This window comes from Phaseolus vulgaris, chromosome 8 (assembly GCF_000499845.2).
Source record: "Phaseolus vulgaris cultivar G19833 chromosome 8, P. vulgaris v2.0, whole genome shotgun sequence".
Classification (NCBI taxonomy): Eukaryota; Viridiplantae; Streptophyta; class Magnoliopsida; order Fabales; family Fabaceae; genus Phaseolus; species Phaseolus vulgaris.
In genome coordinates, this window is record NC_023752.2 from 31,400,483 (window position 1) to 31,424,359 (window position 23,877).

Sequence of the window (23,877 nt, forward strand, 5' to 3'; positions counted from 1 at the left end):
AAGTAACCAGCGTCGCCACGAGGAAGTGTCGCCAAGGCAAGGCGTCGCCTAGGTGAAGGCGTCGCCCAGCCAGGGCGTCGCCAAGATCAAATATCACTAAGGCAAGACAATCACAGTGCGGTTCCCCGATACCCATGGGTAGGAAAGACCATGGAGGGAGCGACGCCGTGGGAAGGCCTCAGGTTCCGATGATCCGGGGTAGTGATAAGGAGAGGAGAAAGGTGGCTTCAAGGCCATAGCGATAGCATCAGTGTAGGGCAGCCCGACTCGTGAAGTACCCCTGCCACCCCAGAGACGCCTTTGGAACAGATACGACTCAAGAGGAGGGTCACGCCCAAGGCAGTCGGGTGCAGGGTACGAGAGGAAGGCAGATACGCTCTCAGAGTGAGTGACTAGAGGATTGGGGGCATGAGTTGGCACCCAAAAGGTCACCCCTTGCGCGTTAGCACTCCCAAGCAGGAGGACTCACCTGAAGAAACGTCCCCAGATGGGGTCATGGCGCTGTGAGGCCCTCCACGTGTACGACAGCCAGGTCAGAATAGAAACACCATTTAGTCAGGTACCAGGTAATTAAAGTCATTTAATACAGTTTCTGTTTCGAGCGTTTAAGGTACTATAAAGGCTCCCAAGCGTTTCAACGTCTTAAATGCGCTAAGTTTTCTAATTAGACGCGTTAATTAAGTGCGTTACGTTTTATGATTAAAAGTGCTTTAAGACGCTTTAAATGCTAGGGTAGTTTAAATAGCGCCGAGAATGTTGGGAACGGGGTTGTTCGAACTTTTGGCAAATTTCCCAGAAACTCTCTAGTTGCTTGCTCGAGCCTTGAGGTTACGCACAAGGGACTAGGGGAAGATCTTTGCTAGAAGGAGAAATACACACTAGACACAGTTTCCTTTTTACCACCTTCAGAGTGCCATACGCGGTGCTCCGATACGGAGGTGCTTAGTTTTTCGGTGTTTCTTGCTGGCTGACTTGAGCGTCGGAGTGCAAACGGCCGCTAGGGCGCCCTTTTGTCCTTCTTTGCAGGAATCCACAGGTAACCAGTGGGAAGGGGTCCCTAGCTGACGGTTGAGGTCGCGCACGAAGACGTCCCAGGTCAACCGGACGGAACAAAAACAGATATCGAAACTATAAGAAATAGTTCTCTCGAAATTTTAATGTGTAAAACTCATTGGATATTGAAATATGTGTAAAATTGATTCAAGAGATATGAACATTGTTTCAAAAAAATGTCCTTGTACTTTAAATAAAAAGTAGAATAAACGATTATGAGAAGTTCATTGATAACATTGGAATTGAAGTTATTTTTTTTCACTGGTTTGTATTTTGATAAATAAAAATATACAACATTCTTAATTAACTGATATTAATGCAACAAAAAGAGTCATTCACATTGATTTCTCAAATATGAAATTATTAAGATCATCTCCTCAACATTCCTTCCTCAACTATTTAGCAAAAGTTCTTATCATTAAGAAAAGATGTTATAAAACATTTGATATATTATAATTTATTCCTAGTATTAAAAACACGTCAAGTATTTTCATTTAGGTCAAATCATCATAAATACTTCCCAATTAATTTCAAAGATCTATATCAAGAATACAAATTCAAGCTTTAAGCATAAAAGAAAAATAACAATATCAAATAAGAGAGGAATGTTATAGATAAATATCACTTTAATACATAGGAGTTTGATACAATTACATTCAATCTCAAAGAAAAGGAATTAGTCATTCATGGTAGCCATTACATTCAAAAAAAGATGATGGAAAATAAAAGAAGAAGATTCATAACGTTTCTACTTGACGACTACTTTGTAGGGTTTTTCTTTCCCTTTTCTCTTTGACTTTCGCCCTTATTTAACCTAATTGGGCTTGGGTTAAGTGACATTTCGCTCAAGCGAGTAATATCTCGCGAGATCATAAAAACATAAAGCCCTATTCTCCGAAGCAACCTCGCTCAAGCAAGCCCTGAGCGAAAGCTGGGTGAGCTTGGTCCAGAGAGCAAGTTAGTCTCTGGAGTGATCTCGCTCAAGCCAGCCTTGAACGAGTCTTGAGTGCCTGAGCGAGCTTGAGCAAAATTGAATACTAGATTTTGGACAACTTTCGCTTGGACGAGATTAACTCACCTCAGTGAGAATTATTGCTTGTCCCATGTCTTTTTCCCTATCTTTCCAAGCCTCTCTAGTTATCCTTTAGCCCTTTATTCTATATTTCCTTCAATTCCTAAAATTAGCACAACTTTAGAATTAAATAATTCCATTAATCATATAATTCCAAAATATATTTATTGAATTCTAATTTCTCAAATTAGGATTGAACCATAGCTTAATCATAATTAAAATTCATAAATATCTAGATTTTTTTCATAAAATTTCACTGAAAAATAATATTTATCAATAGTCGATGTGAGGTATCCAACAGAACGAGACTTAGCATATGTTGTCCTTAAAAAACATGTTTGTTTGTTGAAATGCATATATAATCTAGTCAAATTGGTAACACTTGGCTAACCGTTTTTGGGAATCACCTACTCACAAAAACAAATGTGAAGAATAAGAAAAAGAAGTGGAGGAACATAGTGAAGATAATGGAGATGAAGATGAACAAAAATTCTGGTGGGTCGTTAGAGATCGAGAATCAAAGTTCCCTTATGCCAGAAAAAAACAACAACAAAACCCCTCCCGGAGTCAAATTCCGATGGGGTAGACGTGATTGCCAAACGAAAATTGTACCGACCAGGTAGTCGGGAGTGATGACGTGGCAGCAAGTGGTAATATAGGCGTGTTGAACGGAACACCTGGCTGACGGAAGGGAAGGACATCGGGAAGTTCGTGTAGTCGCCAATCGTTAAGTTGGCGTGCTCCGACCTTTAGCACATCTAAATCGGCGGTCACCAGGCTTATGTTGTAGTTGCCGTATGCGAGCTTAGGCGACCAAGTGATCAGAGATCGCCGAGAGGGGGACATCACCGAAAGATCAAGAAAGCTTGTTCAAGACTTTCAAGGGGCACGAGTACGAAGGATGGAGTTATCAGATGATCATTCCCTAGCCAGAGGTTGAGGTCAGGGAACAGTTTACCAGAACATGCACGATGAGCAAGTAATGCAGATCGTGATAGCGGCAGGCGAGACCACAGAGAAGGTGCGCATGGTGACACCCCGTGCTCGCCACTAGAAGAAGATCGCGCTCCAAGGCAGCTATACACCAAGTTACTCCTTGTATGGGTAACTTAGTCGAACAACTTGAAGAGTAAGAAGTGACGCTCAAGCAGAGGACGTTCCAGATGGTGACACGTGTACAGCTGGATGCGAGCCACGTGTCCAGAGGTGTAACCGTCAGGAGAGAGAAAGTGCACAGGTATATAAGGGATTCTAACGAACTTCTGAGGTACGCACGTTCAGAACACTTCTTTACGCTTTGAGAATACTGGAGTACACTGAGAGAGTTTTTGCACGGTTCCTTGAGTTTCTAGCTTTTCTCTCTTAGAGTTTTGGTGGTTCCGTCACTGACTTGAGCGTCGGAGCGCGATCGGCCGCAGCGGCGCCACTCTGTCTTTTGCAGGTTCTTGAGGTGAATCGAGGTGTGAAGGACGGAAGCTAGCGTGGTGCAAAGCCAATCCAGAGGAAGATACCTTTGACGTGGCAAGGCTCTTGCGTTCTGGTCAACCGGCAGGATCAAAAATGAATCTAGGAATTCGGCTTACAAGACCGAATTCCCACCATAAACAGTAATCCGTGAGAGTGAGAGAAAAAATGTTTCATGAGATCTACTTGGAAATTTATTTTTTCCAATGAGTGCTTATTTTTTACAACTGGAGAGTTTATTATTGATTATTGGCCTACTTACCGTTCAACTATTTTAATGATCTGGATGATAGAAAACATTAATATTCTAATGATTTATTTCTTTAAGTGAAGCAAATATGAAAATGGTAACCAATTTTTTAATCAATATTATCATTTAATTTAAAATTGTTCATTTATAAGAACTGGAAAATGCTGATAAAAAAAAAAGAACTGGAAAAATAGTTTACTAACGCTATTTTTTTTTTTATCAGCAAAGTTTACTAACGCTATACTTAGATCCAAATGCACTTTTAATTGAATTGTCGAATGTGATATAAAAAAATCTCTAACATGGTTATCAAAATTAATATAAATAAATGAGAAGCTTTTGAGAATTTAATATAAATCACTTTATGATGACTTTTTCTTTTACTCGTCCAAATGTTCTTTTACAAATAAGTTTACCTATTGTACAGGCCATACCTCGGTCATCGGCATGAGAGAAACACATCGGACATCGGACATCGGTGGACTGATAGTAATGGTGGACCACGTAAGCTGGGTCCCACATATCGCATGAGTTAACATGGGTTAACACCCCGATACCAGAAGAGACCTAAGTTACGAGAGGATCATGCATGGGGTGTGTATGATACATTCAGGTACGACACAAGCAAGTGTTCCTTGGAGGCGCTAAGGCCTGTTAAGGTTAGGGTTTCCAGGAACAGATTGCATGTATGACACGTGAATACTTAGGGCACCCGCAGAACAAATGATGTCGCAAGCACTGGTGCGTGAATAGGTAGGTACCTTGGCAGCTACACTGTTAAGTCTTTGCACTCTAGAAAAGGGAAGTCCTATGCGCCAAATTATGCTAAGATTTTGTGATAGCGGTCTAAAGGCATTCTCCCAAGAACCCTAGGCCCACTAAGAGACGTGGGAGCACCGCAGAAGTAACCCTAGTTACAACCTATAAATAGGGTGGTAAGAAATCTAGCAAGGTACGTCGTTTCTAAGAGTGAAACTACTTATACACGTTACTGCTTCTTTAGCCATTACTGACTTGAGCGTCGGAGTGCAAACGACCGCTAGGGCGTCCTTTGTCTTTGTAGGAAAGCGTTCTTAAACCCAAGGAAGTTCGATTCTCAGGCGAAGACAAACGGGCCAGAGACTGCTGTTCGAGTCAACCGGCAATCAAGTCAACCGGGAAGAACATTTGGCGCCCACCGTGGGGCCCGATAAAACTAAGTCCCATCCACAATCGTGTTGAGAGCCACCATCAACATGAAGAGCACGAGACAAGGATCTGTTGCACCCTCAGGAGGGGACAACGTCTCCATGCAACAACTCATGGTGATGAGAGTCAAGTAAAGGAGGTTTTTATTAATGAAGGAAGAGGCAATTCACCATCGCACTTGAAGTTCTTCCTTCTAGTCTTCTCAAAATTAAAAGAAGACATAAAATAAAGAGAGGCCCAAGCCCAAAGCCCAAGCCCAAACCCAAGTCCATCCTATGAAGGGCAAGGCCAAGTATTAAATAATAAAGAATATTGTTGAAGGTGCTTAGAGGGAAACATTAGAAACCTCTTTTGTTAAAGCATCTTTTAGTCTTTAGTTAGGAGTCTTAGGGGGGGTGTGTTAGTAGATAGGTGTAGGAGTAGAATAGGAGGTGCCAAAGTGAAGGAAGAGGTCACACCTTCCTCATGCTTTGTTTTAGGCGCCAATTCTAGAAGCTTTTAGGAGGGAGTTTTTGAATTTGTGTAGCTTGCATTTCAGCACCTTAGGCTATAAATAGAGGTGCTCCCTTTGTATTTTTCAGATTTGAATTTTAGAGAAAAGAAACTATACTCAAATTTTGAGTGATCATTGGAGAGCTTTTGAGCCTTCTTCTCTAGTCTCATCTTGAAGGATCCATGGTGTCCTCAAGTGGCGGCAGCACACTCATCTAGGAGCAACCATCCTTCTAGTGGCGTGATCATCCAACCATACATCCATCTTCATGAGCACTCTCTTCTCCTTCCTTTCTTCTCTTTTGTTGTTCATGTTTTGAGTTGGTGTTCTTGAGAATTTTTGGTTCGGCTTTAAGTTTTCCAGCAGCTGTTCTTATTCTTCTTGGTGTTTGGTTCGGTACTTTTCTGTTTCCAGCTTTCCTTTTCAGTTTTCTTGTTTTATATTTCATTTTGTTCAGTTCAAAGTTGTTCTTATTCAATTCCATTCGGTGCCTTTGGTTTTTTTCCTCTTCTTGTTGGTTCAATTTGACAATAATTGGAACTTCTATGAGTTTGTGTTTTGGCACTAGTTTTGGTGAGTACTTGTTCATAGAACCTTGATCCATTTCTACGATAAAGTGCCTAGCTCTTAACCAACTCAAGATGATTCCTAAGAATGTCAAGAATCATTCTAATTGTGCTAGTGGAATCACATCATGTGGTATCATGAGTTTAGGTGTGTTCTTGTTTAATTGTTGAGTTGTGTAGCACTTTATTTTTTCAAGAGCTCTTTTAATTTCTTGCAATTTAAGTTTCTGTTTTAGGCTTATTTTGAGTTTACTTGCTTTTTTAATTCTTTTGCCTATCATATGTTTGAGTATTTTTCCTTTTTGAATCATGTCAAGTTTTGTCTTAGTCATGTTATTCCATAATTGTCATTACTTCTAGTAGTACTTTTATTGTTTTTGATTGTTTCTTGCTTTAGTGTCATATAATTTTCTGAATTAATATTGATCCTTTGTGCATTTTTCTTTTTAGAATTGAGTTCATACTTGTATTCTAGACCTATACAAGTTCCAATACATCATTTTCCATTATGTCTTTGCTAGTTCATAATTCTGTTTTTTATTCCTATTAGGATTCCTCTGTTTCTGAAAAAAGTGCTTACTGTTTTTCCTTATTGCAATTGATTTACTCACTGGAAAATTCTGAAATTCTGGATTTGTGATATTCAAAGTGTTATAAAAGAGTAGAAAAAAGAATCATTCAAAAATTCAAAGTACACAAAAAATGATAAATAAAATAAAAAAAGTGTACAAATCTGCCGAAAAGAATACGGTAATCTGGCAGCGATTTTAAAAAATTTATCTCAATTAATTGGCTTACTGTTTTTATTTGATTCCAGTGCCATTATTGAGTTAAAATCTTGAAGTTTCTGTGGTTTAAATTTCATAATCCAGTTCGCTCTACATCATTCCAGTTAAATCAGTGAATATCAAGCACAGTTTGCTTTTAAAAAAATAAAATTCCAGTAGCTAATTTTTTGTTTTCTTCATCTACTCTAGTGCTTTTCCTTAAGTATTCTTTTGTGTGCCTACTTTCTCATTGAGTTCTTTATTTTCTTGATTGTCTTTCATTCCTTACTCTTTGAGTTTGTCTTACATATAGTTTTCCTTTTGCAATTACCTTTCTTTGCTTATACCTTTTCTTGTTTGTCTTTATTGTTTCTTTGGTTGTGTGGTGGTTGCCTTTGAGATTGGTGTGCTTGCTTTGACATCTTTCATTTGAGGATTCCAAGGCCTCAAGATCAGATTGGTGCAAGGACATTATTTCTTTGAGAGTGACTTATTTTTCTGCCTCAATTCACTTCGGCATTTTTGCTTAAAACACTCACTGTTTTTGCTAATTTTGTTTCTTGACTTGTTTGCTGTTTTTAATTTCAAATGGCTGGATTTTCAAGTGATGCATCCTACAAGCAGAATTCTCCTTCCAAAGCTTCAATCCTTGGTGAATTACATGAAGCACAAAAAACTATTAGACGCTTGGAAGAGAAAATGCAAAAGATGGAGGTCGAACAAGCTAGAGCATCTCCTTCTATCCATGATGGGCATCATTCTCATAGACCATCTTCAAGAGCCTCTTCAAATGATTTTGGCCGTGAAGAAGAGCATAGGAGAAGGAGGAATCCACCACAATTTCATGGACTAAGACCTCATCATCAAGGAGAAAGACATCACTACGGCAATGGCTTATATCAAGATGCAAAGTCTAGGCTTCCTTCGGTCAAGCTTCCTTGTTTTAATGGCTCTAGTGATCCTAATGTATATTTAGATTGGGAGGCTAAGTGTGAACAAATATTTGAGATCCAAGATGAGCATAAGCTTAAGCTAGCCACCCTAGAGTTTAATGATTATGCCATGAAATGGTGGCATGGAATTGTAAAGGACATTATCTATCACAAGGGTCCTCCCGTGGACTCTTGGAACTCTTTAAAGGATCAAATGCGCGCTAGATTTGTGCCCCCACATTTTAGGAAAGACCTCATGTTGAGACTCCAACGGTTTCAACAAGGCACGCTAAATGTGGATGAATATTATAAGGAGCTAGAAACGCTTGTGCTTAAAATTGAATTAGAGGAAAGTGAGGAAGCTATGATTGCTAGTTTTGTGAGTGGTCTTAGGAAGGATATTCAAGACATTGTTGAGTTACAAGAGTATTCATCATTGGGCTCTTTAGTTCATCTTGCAATGAAGGTGGAAGCCCAACTTGCAAAGAAAAATATTTTTAAAAATATTCCCAAAGATGATTACTACAACAATTCTTGGAAGAACAAAAAGTCTTTTTCAAAATTTCCTTCTAAAGATTCTTCTTTCAATGATTCTTCTTTCAAACCCAAGGATCCTACGCCATCTACTTCTAGGCCTAAATCCCCAATTAAATTGTCTAGTCAAAAGTGTTTTAAATGTTTGAGATATGGTCACATTGCTGCTAATTGCCCTTCTAAACGAAGTATGTACATGCATGAAGGCATTGTAGTTAGTGAGCATGATTCCAATTCACCTAGGCATTCTTCACCTTCTAGACCATCAAGTGAAAATGAGAGTGAAAGTCCTTGTGAAGGTGACTTATTGATGGTAAGACGTATGTTGGGCACAATTCCAAAATCTTTGAATGATACTCAAAGAGAAAATATTTTTCACACCCGATGTCTTATCAACAACAAGTTATGTTCCTTGATTATTGATGGGGGAAGTTGCACTAATGTGGCTAGTACAAGAGTTGTGGAGAAGTTAGCCTTACCCACTATCTCTCATACCAAGCCCTACAAATTACAATGGCTTAGTGAAGTAGGTGAAATCATGGTGAATAAACAAGTCCTCATTAACTTTGCAATAGGAAAGTATAAAGATGAGGTTTTATGTGATGTTGTGCCCATGGAAGCATCTCATCTTCTTTTAGGAAGGCCTTGGCAATATGATAGACATGTTTTACATGATGGCCTATCCAATACAATGTCTTTTTCCTTCCTAGGGCGCAAGGTTATATTAAAACCCCTCTCTCCCAAAAAGGTTCATGAGGACCAAATAAAAATGAAAACTAAAAGAGAAAATGAGAAAGAAAAAGAAGTAAGTACTACACCGAGTCACACCATTTTCTCCTCTAAATCCATCATGTTGACTCGTGCTATACCTCAAATGGACCCTCCAAGGTCTTCTTCTTCTTTATCTTTTTCATTACCCAAGGTTCCTATTTCAACACCACCTTGGTTAAAATATGTTAGGGATGATTTTTTCATACCTCCTAATGGGTTTCACCATTTAAGAGGTCTCTTTCCAAAAAACATCATCATTCCCAAACAAATTTTTCCAACTTGGTCGATTTATAGGACCTCCTTTTCTGCAATCCCTTTGGTTCCATCTGCTAAGTCATGTCTTCCTTTTTCTTACACTTTTGATTGTAAAAGTAAACTGACTTTGTTATATGCAGGGATTCAGAATTCGTGGACGAATTCTTTCCAACTCGGGGAGTATGATGAGTATCAAGTAAATGAGGTTTTTATTAATGAAGGAAGAGGCAATTCACCATCACACTTGAAGTTCTTCCTTCTAGTCTTCTCAAAATTAAAAGAAGACATAAAATAAAGAGAGGCCCAAGCCCAAAGCCCAAGCCCAAACCCAAGTCCATCCTATGAAGGGCAAGGCCAAGTATTAAATAATAAAGAATATTGTTGAAGGTGTTAGAGGGAAACATTAGAAACCTCTTTTGTTAAAGCATCTTTTAGTCTTTAGTTAGGAGTCTTAGGGGGTGTGTGTTAGTAGATAGGTGTAGGAGTAGAATAGGAGGTGCCAAAGTGAAGGAAGAGGTCACACCTTCCTCATGCTTTGTTTTAGGCGCCAATTCTAGAAGCTTTTAGGAGGGAGTTTTTGAATTTGTGTAGCTTGCATTTCAGCACCTTAGGCTATAAATAGAGGTGCTCCCTTTGTATTTTTCAGATTTGAATTTTAGAGAAAAGAAACTATACTCAAATTTTGAGTGATCATTGGAGAGCTTTTGAGCCTTCTTCTCTAGTCTCATCTTGAAGGATCCATGGTGTCCTCAAGTGGCGGCAGCACACTCATCTAGGAGTAACCATCCTTCTAGTGGCGTGATCATCCAACCATACATCCATCTTCATGAGCACTCTCTTCTCCTTCCTTTCTTCTCTTTTGTTGTTCATGTTTTGAGTTGGTGTTCTTGAGAATTTTTGGTTCGGCTTTAAGTTTTCCAGCAGCTGTTCTTATTCTTCTTTGTGTTTGGTTCGGTACTTTTCTGTTTCCAACTTTCCTTTTCAGTTTTCTTGTCTTATATTTCATTTTGTTCGGTTCAAAGTTATTCTTATTCAATTCCATTCGGTGCCTTTGGTTTTTTTCCTCTTCTTGTTGGTTCAATTTGACAATAATTGGAACTTCTATATGAGTTTGTGTTTTGGCACTAGTTTTGGTGAGTTCTTGTTCATAGAACCTTGATCCATTTCTATGATAAAGTGCCTAGCTCTTAACCAACTCAAGATGATTCCTAAGAATGTCAAGAATCATTCTAATTGTGCTAGTGGAATCACATCACATGGAGATCATACACGCCCTTCAGGAGGCGATAGCAGCGTCCAGAGTCGACCAAGATCGTTTCCAGGTTGATCTGGCTAGGTCACAAACAAACGATGAAGAGCTGCGCAAAACCAATGAGGAACTTCGCATGAACTTGCAAAACGTAGGAGGATGTACAGTGGACCAGTGAGCCCCGCCGCTGCTAGTTAAGGCTCCCCCCATGCCGTTCTCTCAAGATATCATGGACACCGTGATACCAGCCACGTCCATGGGCTCGAAGGTCACCTTCACAGGTGTAGAGGACTCAGAGGCGCATATCATGCGTTCTACACCCAGATGATGCTTTCAGGAAGTTCCAATGCCGTGTACTGTAAGCTATTCATGAGTACGCTGGCAGGCACAGTGTTGGACTGGTTCATCAGTCTCCCTGACGGACACATTACTTCATTCGACCAATTCTCAACGCTGTTCAGAGAATAGTATCTAGTCAATAGGGTTCCCCCTCCGATCTCTTTGACGTAAAGAAGTACCAAGGAGAGTCCTTGAAAGAGTTCTTAAACAGGTTTAGGGTACAAGGGGTGACGCTACACACCAAGGACGAAGCCATGACGGTGCACGCCTTCACCAAAAGAGTTCTACCAGGACCCTTTAGCGACTCGCTGGTCAGATGCTGCCCAAAGACGTTTTGCAAGATCAGGCGTCGAGCCATGGCCCACATCATCATAGAGGATCGGGTCATACAAAAATGAAGTAGTGTTGGCCCTGTCCGACCTCGTGGAACAGGTCGTCCTCAACCCATGAGGGTACTCGAGGCCATGACGGAAACAAAGGCCCCAGGAGCACAACCGTCGTACGAAGCAAGGAAGCCTCAAACCAGGGGACACACGAGAGAAAACACTCCACCCAGACACAATTTCCGGGTGTACCTTGAAGAGCTGATCACCATCCTTGACGTGGCCAGCAAACTAAAGCCCCCACCAAAGAATGATAAGAAGCTAGGGCCCACACCCATGAAGAGAAGATTACCTGCAAGAGCCGTAGGGGGCCCTGATGACAGCTGCCCCAGCAGAAGATTAGGATCACAAGGTGCCCATCCATGGGGAAATCAACACCATTGCAGGAGGATTCTTTGGAGGAGGGTGTACCGCCTCCCAGCGCAAGAAGTACGCCAGGGGAGTGATGACAGTGGAAGCTCAGGGGTTAGACCTGACGCTCGAGCCCGACCTTGTCTTCACCAAGACTGACCTGCGGGACGTGGTCCCGCACGATAATAATCCCGTGGTGATCTCATTGGTGACAACAGGCAGAAAGATGCACCACGTCCTAGTTGATCAAAGAAGCTCAGTTGACGTGATGTTTTGGTCGACCTTCAACAAGTTGCAGCTGTCTCCCGACCAGCTGAGGCCTTACGTTGGATGTTTGGACGGCTTCGCAGGAGACCGGGTGGAAGTGCGGGGACACAGAGAGCTGCAGACAACCTTCACTGACGGTGCAACCTCCCGCATTGCCAATATCAGGTACCTTGTCGTTAATGCTCCTTCAGCCTACAACATTCTTTTAGGCAGACCTGCTTTGAACAGGATTAAAGCAGTGGCCTCTTCGAGGCACATGAAGATGAAGTTGCCTTCCCTTGAAGGAATCGTGATCACCATGAAGTATAATCAGAAGGAGGCCAAAAGGTGTGAGAATAGCCTCAAGACCAAGATAGGACTGTGCTCAGTCACCACCCAACCTCCAAGGGAAGAAGAGGTTGCCTGGGAGCAACGACCCGAGCCTGTGGAGGGAGATCGGGGTCAGCAGTTTCAGGTCGTCGACCTGGTAATGCAGGAAGACCGTCCGCACCAGTTAGAAAACAAGTTGTCTCCCAAGTGGACTGGTCTCTTCCTCATGACAGAGGCCCTTAGGAACAGAGCATACAGGCTCAAGACTCTAGAAGGTGGAGCAATCCCTCGTACGTGGAACGCGACCAACCTTAAGTTTTATTTCAGTTAAGATTATTGCATTGTACACAGATTTAGGGGTCACTCTTTTTCCTTTATAAAGGTTTCTTTTAATGAGGACGCCCAATAAAGATTTCAGTTATTTAGTTAAAGAGAAATACTTTGTACAACGCAGTTAACGAACCTATCCCTTAGGTTTGATACACCAAGATTGGGAATAGTATGGTTCTTAGTGAGCCTCCCTCTTGCGTGAGTTCACCAAGGCTGAGAATAGTATGGTTCAACCGTTAAAATCCTCCCTTGACTTCATACAACAAGGATGAGGTCAGTTATTAAATCCTTCCTTGACTTCATATAGCAAGGATGAGGTCAGTTATTACAATCCTCCCTTGACTTCATACAGCAAGGGTGAGGTCAGTTAAAGTTAAAATCTTACCTTGACTTCATATAGCAAGGGTGAGACCAGTTAAAGTTAAAATCCTCCATTGACTTTATACAGCAAGGACGAGGTCAGTTAAAGTTGAAATCCTCTTCTACCTTTGTACAGATAGGGCGAGGTCAGTAAAACGAACCCCTCCTTTGGTTGATACGCCAAGATTGGGAATAGTATGGTTCTTCGTGAGCCTCCCTCTTGTGTGAGTTCACCAAAGTTGAGAACAACATGGTTCAAGCGGTTAAAATCCTCTTCTACATTTGTACAGTTAGGTCGAGGTCAGTAAAACAGGCATCTCCCTCAGGTTAAAAACACCAAGACTGGGAAGAGCATGGTTCTTAGTGAGCCTCCCTCTTGTGTGGGAACACCAAGGTCGAGAACAAAACAGTTTCCAATTAGAATTCTCCCCTGCCTCTATATGGCCAAGGCGAGGTCAGAAAGAAGGACCACTTCCTTGTGTTGTAAGGCAAGGCTAGTATGTGCCTAGTTACATGTCTCCTTTATCGTTATGTGGGAAAGTCGAGAACAACTTAGTTTTCAGTCAAAGGTCTCCCTTGTCTTGAAAGACGAGGTTGAGAGTGGCGCGGTACCTAGTTAAAGATCTCCCTTGATCTATGAGCCAAGGTCGAGAACGACGTTCCCCTTGCCTTCATTTGGTAAAGGTTAGGGCGAAGTGAGAGCTTGGGTAGGCATGGCTTTTATGAAGATCAAAGTCAACAAGCAGTAAAGAAGTGTTCTACCTAAGTCGTGAAGGCCCTAAAGCGTTGTTAGATTAAGCTAGTCAGAAAAATCAGTTAACAATGAGAAAAGGGCAAGTTAAGAATACAACAAATTTTACAAACAAGCAAGATATATACAAGTTGCTGAGATTGTTCGTTAAACAATTAAGTTACAATGAAAAGGGAGTTACTCCTGGGCATCGACCAGTTGCCCATCAACAACTCTCTTTGTCCATCCAGTTTGAGATAGGTCCACCCCAGGATGCACGCAGGCAACCTAGGCCATGGCATCCTCCAACCCAGCACCGTATGCCCAAGCAGCACTGCTGTCGAGCTCCTCCTTCATCTGACTAAAGAGTTCGTCCTTGCGGACTAGCTCTCCCTCCAGTTGGCCAAGACGCCCTTCTTGCTGGGTCGCCCTCTCCTCCAGCCTGGCCATTTTAGCCCGCGACTCATCAGCTTTCTCCTGCAAGGTGACAACCTCGTTTTGGAGAGGCAAGACCTCGGATAGGCACTCAGGGCCTCTTGAGACTTCTCGAACAGGAGTCTCTTGGTGAGCTTCTTGACCTAAAGGGCGTCTCGACTTGCTGCCTCCCTTATTTCCTAGATCTCATCCTGCATTTCTTGCACCTTGGTAGAGGCACGACTGGATGCAACGAGGAAAGCCGCAAGACCCCTGGTTGCATGACCTCGCAGGGGGTCTTCACCCTGGCTCTCCACCATTTCCCTGTTTAGGAAGGTTTGGAAAACCTCCTGGAGAAAGGCAAGCAGCTCAGCAGTCAAAGGCGCACCAGAATCGCCCTCAGGGGAACTCTCCCCCCCCACCTTCGTGCGCCACCAAGTCACGAGGGGAAGAGGCACTCAGGGGGTTCTCTCGGAAATAGGACGTATGACCCTCTGAGGCCGATTGGGATGGGACAACGACATCGAAACCCTTTTTTTCTCTTTAATACGAGGCCAGAGCAGGTGTCCTCGTCCTCAAAGGCAGTGGCCTCAACTACTCCTTTCAGCCTAAGATCTGCAGGGGTTGAAGCAGAAAGGCTTGGGACAGGAATGGGCGCAGGAAGGGCATTGGATGGGCCATCACCCGCTTTGAGCTTGGAGGCTGCCTCAGCTAGCATCCTTCTCTTCTCCGCATTCAGCACCATGTCTGCACAAGAGAACAACTGGGCATAAGAAAATAAACAAATACAATGCAAGTAAATAAGAAAAAATGGAGTCAAACAAGATACCAATATAGCCATTGAGATGCTTGGGGTTGTATTCAAGCTTGATTAGTTCAACAGTGTTAAACACCTCTCCAAAGCTTGAAAGAAGTTGGTACACCTCACGATCGAGTTGGGCCAAGTCCTCGAGGCTCCTAGGTTTCTTGAGCCCCGTTTTTTCCTCCCAGTAGAGCGGGAACCCATCCAGCAAGGTCGGATCATGCTTGCCGCAACATATCCTAAAGAACTTCCCTTTGATGCCCTTGTAAGATTGCTGGAATAGGGTTAGGAGGACTCTTCCTGCCACGCCATTGAAGCTCATCCACAACTTCTTACCAGGGATCATCGCCTCGAAGAAATAAAGGAACACATCCACAGAGGGCGTATCGCCAAAGTAGTTGCAGAGTATGGCGAAGGCACGCACGAAGGCCCAGATGTTGTGATGCAGCTGGGCGGGGGCCACATTGACCTCAGTCAGGAGAGCGCGCTCGAACCCCGTGAAAGGAAGGCGAAGTTTGAGTCGTTTGAAGGCAGTTGCGTACATAAAAAAGAAGGGTTCCTCAGGGCTTGTGCGGTCGTCAACACACACGGGCTCACCCTCTTTGCAAGCCAGAACCTTCACATATATGTCGAGCTCCGTCCCGAATACGCGGAACTTCTCATTAGCCTCGCCCTCCTTGTACGCATCGATGTCCTTAAAAGTGTTTATTTGAGAAGTTTCGGCAAGAAGGCTATCGGGGGCCCAGCGATAGAGCGATTTGTAATGGATAGAGGGTGGAGGGTTCGAGGTGGTTTTTGTTTGAGCCATCTTAAGGAAGTAATCTAGAGAAGAGAAAGAGAAAAACAAAAAGAAGAAAAACGAAGCTTTAGAGGAAGAAGATGGCGCGACTCAGGAAACAAAACAAAAAAGAGAATACCCGAACGAAGAACAAAAAACATAAAATGAAGAAATATAAACAGTCTCATAACAGTTATAGCAGGCTATGAGCATCAGAATCATAAAGCAAGGGCGATCATGGATTAAAAATCATACCTTTGAATAAGTTAGGGTTTGAAGGTAGAGGTTTTAGAAGAAGAAGACAGAGCATTCGAGAGTGGGAAATGTTTGAGAAATATTAAGTGAAGTAATGAAACAGTGAAGGAGCGTAGGGGTTTTGAAAGGTTTAACGTATACGAAGAAGCGAAAGTGCCAACGAGTCTTAGCCGTTGATCTTGCCACGTGCACGTTGTTTAAAAAGTAAGGTGAGATGTCACTTCGGTGCCCTGTTCATGTCCTATCACCCAGTGCCACGTAGGTCGCCGTGGGCGACCACTTAGTCTCTTCACTGAAACAAGTTACAGCTCGAGACTGAGGGGCTTGTGTACAGGCCAGACCTCGATCACCGGCCTGAGAGAAAGACATCAGACATCGGTGGATTGATAGTAATGGTGGACCACGTAAGCTGGGCCCCACAGATTGCATGACTTAACATGGGTTAACACACCGATACCAGAAGAGACCTAAGACACGAGAGGATCATGCATGGGGTGTGTATGGTACATTCGGGTACGACACAAACAAGTGTTCCTTGGAGGCGCTAAGGCTCGTTAGGGTTAGGGTTTCCAGGAACAGACTGCATGCATGACATGTGAATACTTAGGGCACCCACAGAACAGATGATGCCGCAAGCACTGGTGCGTGAATAGGTTACCTTGGTGACTACGTTGTTACGTCTTTACACTCTAAAAAAGGGAAGTTCTATGTGCCAGATTATGCTAAGATTGTGTGATAGCGACGCAAGGGCATTCTCCCAGGAACCTTAGGCCCACTAAGAGATGTGGGAGCACCGCAGAAGTAACCCTAGTTACGACCTATAAATAGGGTGGTAAGAACCCTAGCAAGGTACGCCGTTTCTAAGACTGAAACTGCTTATACACGTTACTGCTTCTTTAGCCCTTATTGACTTGAGCGTCAGAGTGCAAATGACCGCTAGGGCGCCCTTTGTCTTTGTAGGAAAGCATTCTTAAACCCAAGGAAATTCGATTCTCAGGCGAAGACAGGCGAGCCAGAGATTGTCGTTCGAGTCAACCGACAATCAAGTCAACCGACGAGAACACCTATTAAAGAAAAAAATTATAACAAATGAGTTATTTTTTTAAAATAAAATTGTTTAAAATGAGATAAAATTTGAATATTTTATTATTTAAGTTAAAAAAATTAATAAAAAAGTTAAATATTCAAACTTATTTTATAAAAATCATCATTTTTTTAAAAACAAATAGTGTTATTCTTTAAAAACAAATAGTAAATAGTGTTATAAAAATCATCATTTTCTAGATTTATGAGTCAATAGTTGATTCTTTTCAAGATCTGAACTTAGCATAGTGAAACTAGCAAAGAATAGAAGATGTCCATTCGATCAAAAATTTCCTTTAGAGTGTGTTTTTTTTTTCTTTTTTCTTGGGTTGTTTATAAGAATGGTGTTTGGAAATGTATAATAGTTTATTATGTATTGTTTGATTATGGAGTTTGAAGTAAACGACAGATTCAGGTTAAACATGAATTTTGAGATAGTTGAACTTAAACATAGATATGAACTACGAATCAAATAATACTCATTGCAGTAAAAAATGGCTAGAGTCCAAAGAATAATCATCTTGTATCTTGTAGTGTTATCTCGCTAGTGAAACTTGATCGTATTTGTACTGGACAGGAGTGCTCGTGTGCTCGGTACCTCGGTCTAGGTATGGTCAACTCGAATTTGGACCCAGAGGCGGGTCATGGGCTCGACCCAGTTTCGTTGGTAAACCCGGGGGAGAATAATTAAAATAGAGAAAATAATAAGTTTGGTCATATATTAATATAAGGTGGTTAGTTAAGTATATATCTCGATATATATTAAAGTTGTTAGAATAGAATATACATAGAGTTTTTAATTGAATACATAAAGTCGTTAAGTAAGTGGAGAGCACCGGAGAATAAAGGTGCACGAGATTCTCTTCTGTTGTTAGCACCGTGAGTAAAGGTGCCCGTGGACAAAATATTTTCCTGTTGTTAGCACCCAAACATGAAAGGTGCACGTGAGCAGGTGGTTTTCGTTTACTATTTTATGCTTTCAGTAAAGATTATATTCTCGTGAGTGACTGTTTCTGAGTACTAGAGACTGAAACTGATTATTATTTTGTATGCTCTCACTAACTTGATCGTCAGAGTGTTATCAATAGGTAGAGCTCCCTCTGTCTCAGCGGAGCATTGTTCCAGTGCACTAGAAGGAGACAGATTAGAAGCGGAGCTTGCCCATCCAATCAACCCGAAGGTCAACCGGTGAGAACAATATTGATCAAGACATAATCTAGGTTTTTAGATGAAGTAGTATGAAAACGTCTACTGTAAATCTCTCTCTATCCTTATCTTTTTAAATTGCATATTATTAACCGAAAACTAACTAAACAAAGGAGAGTTTCGCTAAAACACATTTTGTAAAGTATTTTTCGCATTGCATCTGTCAACTTGAAATTGCATATGACAATCTTTGTCGAACACTATTCTCATGAGATTTTATTAGACGTTGATTTGTGAAAATTTTCAAATTCTTAAATAAAAAATCCAACCCTTCATTCTTGTGCATAAGATGCTATTGAAGAAAAGTTTATTGCACATCTGGAATTTCATGAGTTATGGATTTTGGATGTCTTAAACTTACCTTATACTCATGAATATAAGTATATGCTTATATAATTATATGAATAGTACATGCTTAATATGTGTCTTCCAGTAGACATCACTAGATATTCTTTGTTGAATATTCTTTGTTATATAGATCAATACTACAAGAAATTATTTATTTATATACCGATTATTACATACGAATTTGAATCTGTATGTAAAGTGAGCATTACATACGAAATTTTTTCGTATGTAAGCCAAAAGTGATTACATACGGATTTAATCAGTATGTAATTTTGGCGCCATGAAGCGTGAATATCCACAGTACGTCATTATCTATTGTACGTCATTAAAATGACGATAGCCTTGTGTTCACGAGGTATGTGTTACTGATTATCTACAGTATGTAATTACAACTTGTGTTCACGAGGTATGTGTTAATCAAAATTTCAATGACAAACTCATGCCAGTAGCTGTAGATATAATTATTAAACCACAAGTATGAATCAATATAGACAAAATTTATTTATAATCGTTGGAGATCCAACATCGACTAGAGATAAAGATATTTCTTAGTATATAAACGAGTGAAATTTCACCTTATAAGTCGGTTTTATAAAGTTGAGTTACACTTAAAATTTACTTTTTAATATGATATCAAAGTGGTATAGCCTATCCTAGCAAGATTTTTAAACTATTTTAGTTTTTATGAATTTAGACAAAGATTAAATGATATACATAAATTAAAATTAATAATTTTTAAATATATAAATTAAAAAGTAATTTTTTTCTTAGAATATCCACAGTACGTCATTATCTACAGTACTCTGACACCCGAGTGTTGACACCCTGACTAACTTGAGCGTTGGAGTGCCTTCTGCAGGTACCACCCCCACCTGTGGAACCAGATGGCCGAGAGGAGGAAAGAGAAACGAAAAGCTTGGAGTGGTAGTGACCAACCGAAGGTAGAGGCAGAAGGACTCGTTCTCTAGGCCCCAAACTTGTTCGAGAACAATTGGCGCCCACCGTGGGGTCGAGAGGATAGCGTGAAGAAGCAGTAGTAGATGGTATAAACCCGTAGTATGGCTAGTGAAAGGACGTCGGAAGCAGATCAAGCAACAATGATGATAGCTCTATAGAAGGTGCTAGTCGAGATGAAGAAGGCACATGAAGAGGCAACCAAGAAGAATGAAGAAGAAATCAAGAATCTCCGAAAGGAGAACCAAGAGATGAAGAAGTTGGTGGAGGGAGGACCGTCCCTAGCCCCGACCAACCAGGTCGGCAGGTCCTTCGCCACCGCTGCCAGTCCTCAGACCGAGAGAGAGCCGAAGAACAAGAACCTCACCTTGGAGATGGATGATGAGTCTCACCTCAGTTCCTAGCCTCGACCTCCTTCAGTTCGTTAAGCAATTTACTTATAAACGACCGATCACATCTTACGCCAATTAGGTTCATTAGGTTGGTTGTTTTTAACTCACACTCACATCGACCGAAGGAAAAGACATGTGCAAATTATTGAAAATAAACGAAAGGTGGAGGCCACACCCCGGCCTCAAGGGAACAAAATGAACGAAGGAAGAAAACTAAAATCCTAGGCTTTGGTCTTCAGCATCCTCGATCGGGGCAGGCTGGATGACGCTCTACAAATTCTGGACCTCGTCTGCAGGAACTAGTCCATCGTTAAAGACCTTCATCTCTTGGTCAAATTAACAAGAGGGTGGATGCCCACCGTGCAACACTCAAGCCTGTCGGACGACCAGGTCAAAGCTCTGGGTAATCAAGACTATGGTGTCCTCCATGGTCTTCAACACCTCAGCCTCTGTCGCCTCCTTCCCTTGTTGCAAGGAAGCAACCTCTCCTTCCAGAGACTATTGAACAAGATGCTTTGATGTCTCCAAATTCAAGAGGAAAGCTTGAAGACCTTGATGTTGGGTGTGTGTGTGTTATCTAGTTGTTTGAAACTTATTAATTCACTCCTTAAGATGATCCAAGTTCATTTGAATCTTTAACCTTTTGAAAAGATGGGTTTTCTAAAAAGCTGTTGAAATTTCAATAGGTTGAAATTTCGAAATAACAGGTTGTTTTACCTTAGTAGTTTTTAAAAAGGTTTTGAAAAGCTTGACTTTGTTGTCAAGTCAATTTAACCGTGGTCTATATAAAGGTGGTTTTACGCTCCTAATCTTGGAGTAAGAAAAAGAGTTTATCAAAAACAGTTTTTCCAAGATTTGAATGAGCTTTAGATCATTCTTAGGTGTGTGGAATAGGATTGGGTTGTGATTCTGAACGTTAAGCTTTGTAATACCCAGGTGTATTCTATTCCCTTCTTCCTTGATTATTGTATTTCTGTATTTGTGTTTCCAATGAGTGATGTGTGTTCTTGAGATGTTCAAGATCAACACTCTTGGTGTGGTTTGCCAAAGGTAGTGTGTTTCTTGAGGGGTTCAAGGTCACTACTTTAGTGTGTGGTGTTTGTAATCTGGTTTTGATTGCTTAGTGGATTACCCAGTGGTTTCTGGGACTAGATGTAGCTCTTGGTGTAAGAGTGAACCAGTATAAATTTGTTTGTGTGATTCTCTCTTTCCCTGATCTCACATATATTTGTTTTTTAAGTTGTTTTTATTAACTGCTGATAAAAACAACCGATTGAGTCGCAAAAACAACCGGTTGATTTTCTGAAAATCAACTAAAACAGCTTTGTGCTTTGCTTTCCTTAGTTTCTTTCTTTGTGATTCTTCATTGGCTTTCATTATACCTTGAAAGTTTTCGAAAATCTTTTATAAACAATTCACTCCCCCCCCCCCTCTTGTTTAAGGCCATACATTCTAACAATTGACATCAAGAGCTTGGTACTTGAAAAATACTCAAGTTTGATCCTAAAAATGTTTTTGTTATGCCTGAAAAATTACCCTTTGGGGGTGCATCGATAAAAAGACCATCTTTATTTTGTGGTTTGAATTACCAATTTTGGAAGGTACGTATGAAGATCTTTGTTGAATATCTTGATAGAGGAATATGGGATGCAATTGAAAATGACCCTTTTATTCCTAAGTTTGAAAAGAATGATATTCTTATTGAAAAACCTTGGTCCCAATGGACTGATGCAGAAAACAAAAGAGCAAAGTTTGATTGCATTGCAAAAAATATTATCACCTCTGCCTTAAATTCTAATGAGTTTTTCAGGGTCTCAAAATGTGGATTTGCTAAGGAGATGTGGGATACACTTGAAGCAACTCATGAGGGAACCAATGAAATAAAGAGAGCAAGGAGAAGAAGTCAAGCAAGAAGGAAAAGAAAGAAAAATAAAAAAGAAGCCAATCTGTGTTTGATGGCCAAGGAAGAAGGTGATGCAAGTAGTGTAAGTTCTTGTACTTCTTTAAATGCTGAAAATTATAATCAACTTCTTCAAGCTTTTAAAGAAACACATGAGGAAGCTAACCGATTGGCAATCTTGAACAACCGGTTAAAAGGGTTGAATAACTGGCTTGAAAACAGAGTCAAGACACTAGAAGAAGAGTTGGAGAATTCAAAAACTGATTTTGAAAATCTTGAAATGCTTTACAAGAACTCTTCTTGCAAGTGTGACTCACTTGTTTGTGAAAATTGTGAATCTCTTGAAAAGAAGGTTCACTACCTTGTGAAAATTGTGGATAGGCTTTCAAAGGGTAAATCCAACTTTGAGACTGTCTTGGTATCTCAAAATTGTGTTTTTGGAAAAGCAAGTTTAGGTTTTAATCCACAGAGCAAGAAAACTAAGTTTTCAAAGCCTTTTTCAAAACTTCCAGAAAAACAACCGATTGAAAAATCGAAACAACCGGTTGTTACATGTTTTTATTACATGAAGAGAGACCACTGAGTTAGATTTTGTAGTATTAGGAATTTTTTTGTTCCTAAAGGTATTTTGAAATGGGTTCCTAAGGTTTCTGAGGTTCCTAAGACTTCTACTAACATCATTGGACCCAAATTCATAAGGGGACCAAATCTTGCTTCTTAATCTTTTCTTGTAGGTATCCTTGACAACCAATAATCACTTTTGAGCTTGAAGAATGACTACTAAAAGGAAGAACATCAAGAGCAGAGTCAATCCTTGTACCTATACTTTTCATTTGCATATGTCTTGCAAAGGTCTTTAAAAGTCAAGAGTCATTCTAGGCACATGCACAATGGTTGCTCAAAAAGAGGATCTTCAAGAATAAAATGAGTGAATCTTTTGGGGTTCTCATTGCTAAAATATGAACAAATTGCATAATGCACTTTTCATCGCTTTAAAAGGTGATTACTTGGTATTGGAAAATATTCACTTTGCTATCACAGAAAACAACCAGTTGAAAGTACAAAACAAGCAGTTGTTTTGCCTTTGACACCTTTAAATGAAGCGACTGTAATTGCTTATGAATGGTTAAACCTGTTTATGCTTTTCAAAGCCAGCTGTTGGTCAAATATGCAATATGTATGCCTTAGAATCTAGTCATAAGGGTATATGTCTGTTGTTTTCTTGGAAGTTCAATGCTTTTTATGAATGGCTATCACATTGGTGTTCACGGGGTTGATGAAATTTTTATTAAGGAAACTTCAAATAAAGAGTCTGATTTGGTTTTGTTGTCATCAAGTTATGAGGATGGCTTATGACTCTAGATGAGTCTATTCATGTTATCTTTGATGAGACTAACCAATGCAGATCAGGGTTCTACAAAGAATTATGCAGAAGAAGATGAGCAAAACATCATTTTGTAAATGTTGGAATTCTATCCAGAAAAACAACCGATTGATTCTGTGAAACAACCGGTTGAAATTCTACAATAGGATAGAAGATTCCTGGATTGATGATGAGCATTAAAACTAAATTCATAGCTCTGTGAGATGGTTTTACTACTGTTGAGAATGCTCAAGTTTTGGTCCTTACTGCTACTAATTGTCTTTCAAAATTTGATGAAAGCAATACTTTGATGTCTCCCTCAAGCATTTGGAATTGATGTTTCGGATCAAAGGGAAAGGACTGAGATATTAAATGCTATCTTGAAGGGTGAGTGGAATGAATAAAACATTGACTTTGAATGTATAGCCTTCTTATGTGAAGATTACACTGGTTCAGATCTCTTTGTCTTGCGCAAGAAAGCGACATTTTTCTTTCATTTAGAGAACTGTTGGGTGAAGAAAAGAAAGGGGAGAAATTGTGGTTTGTTAGACTCTATGGTGCTTTAAATTTTGTGTAAATTTTGCTGTTGTCATAAGCTCGGATACCCTACAGATTTCTGCTGCAATTTTTGATATGGTATCAAAGATTTGTTGTTGCAATGGTGCTACTACACACACTGGTTTTCTGGTTTATTATGTTGCTGTTATATGTTGTTTTCA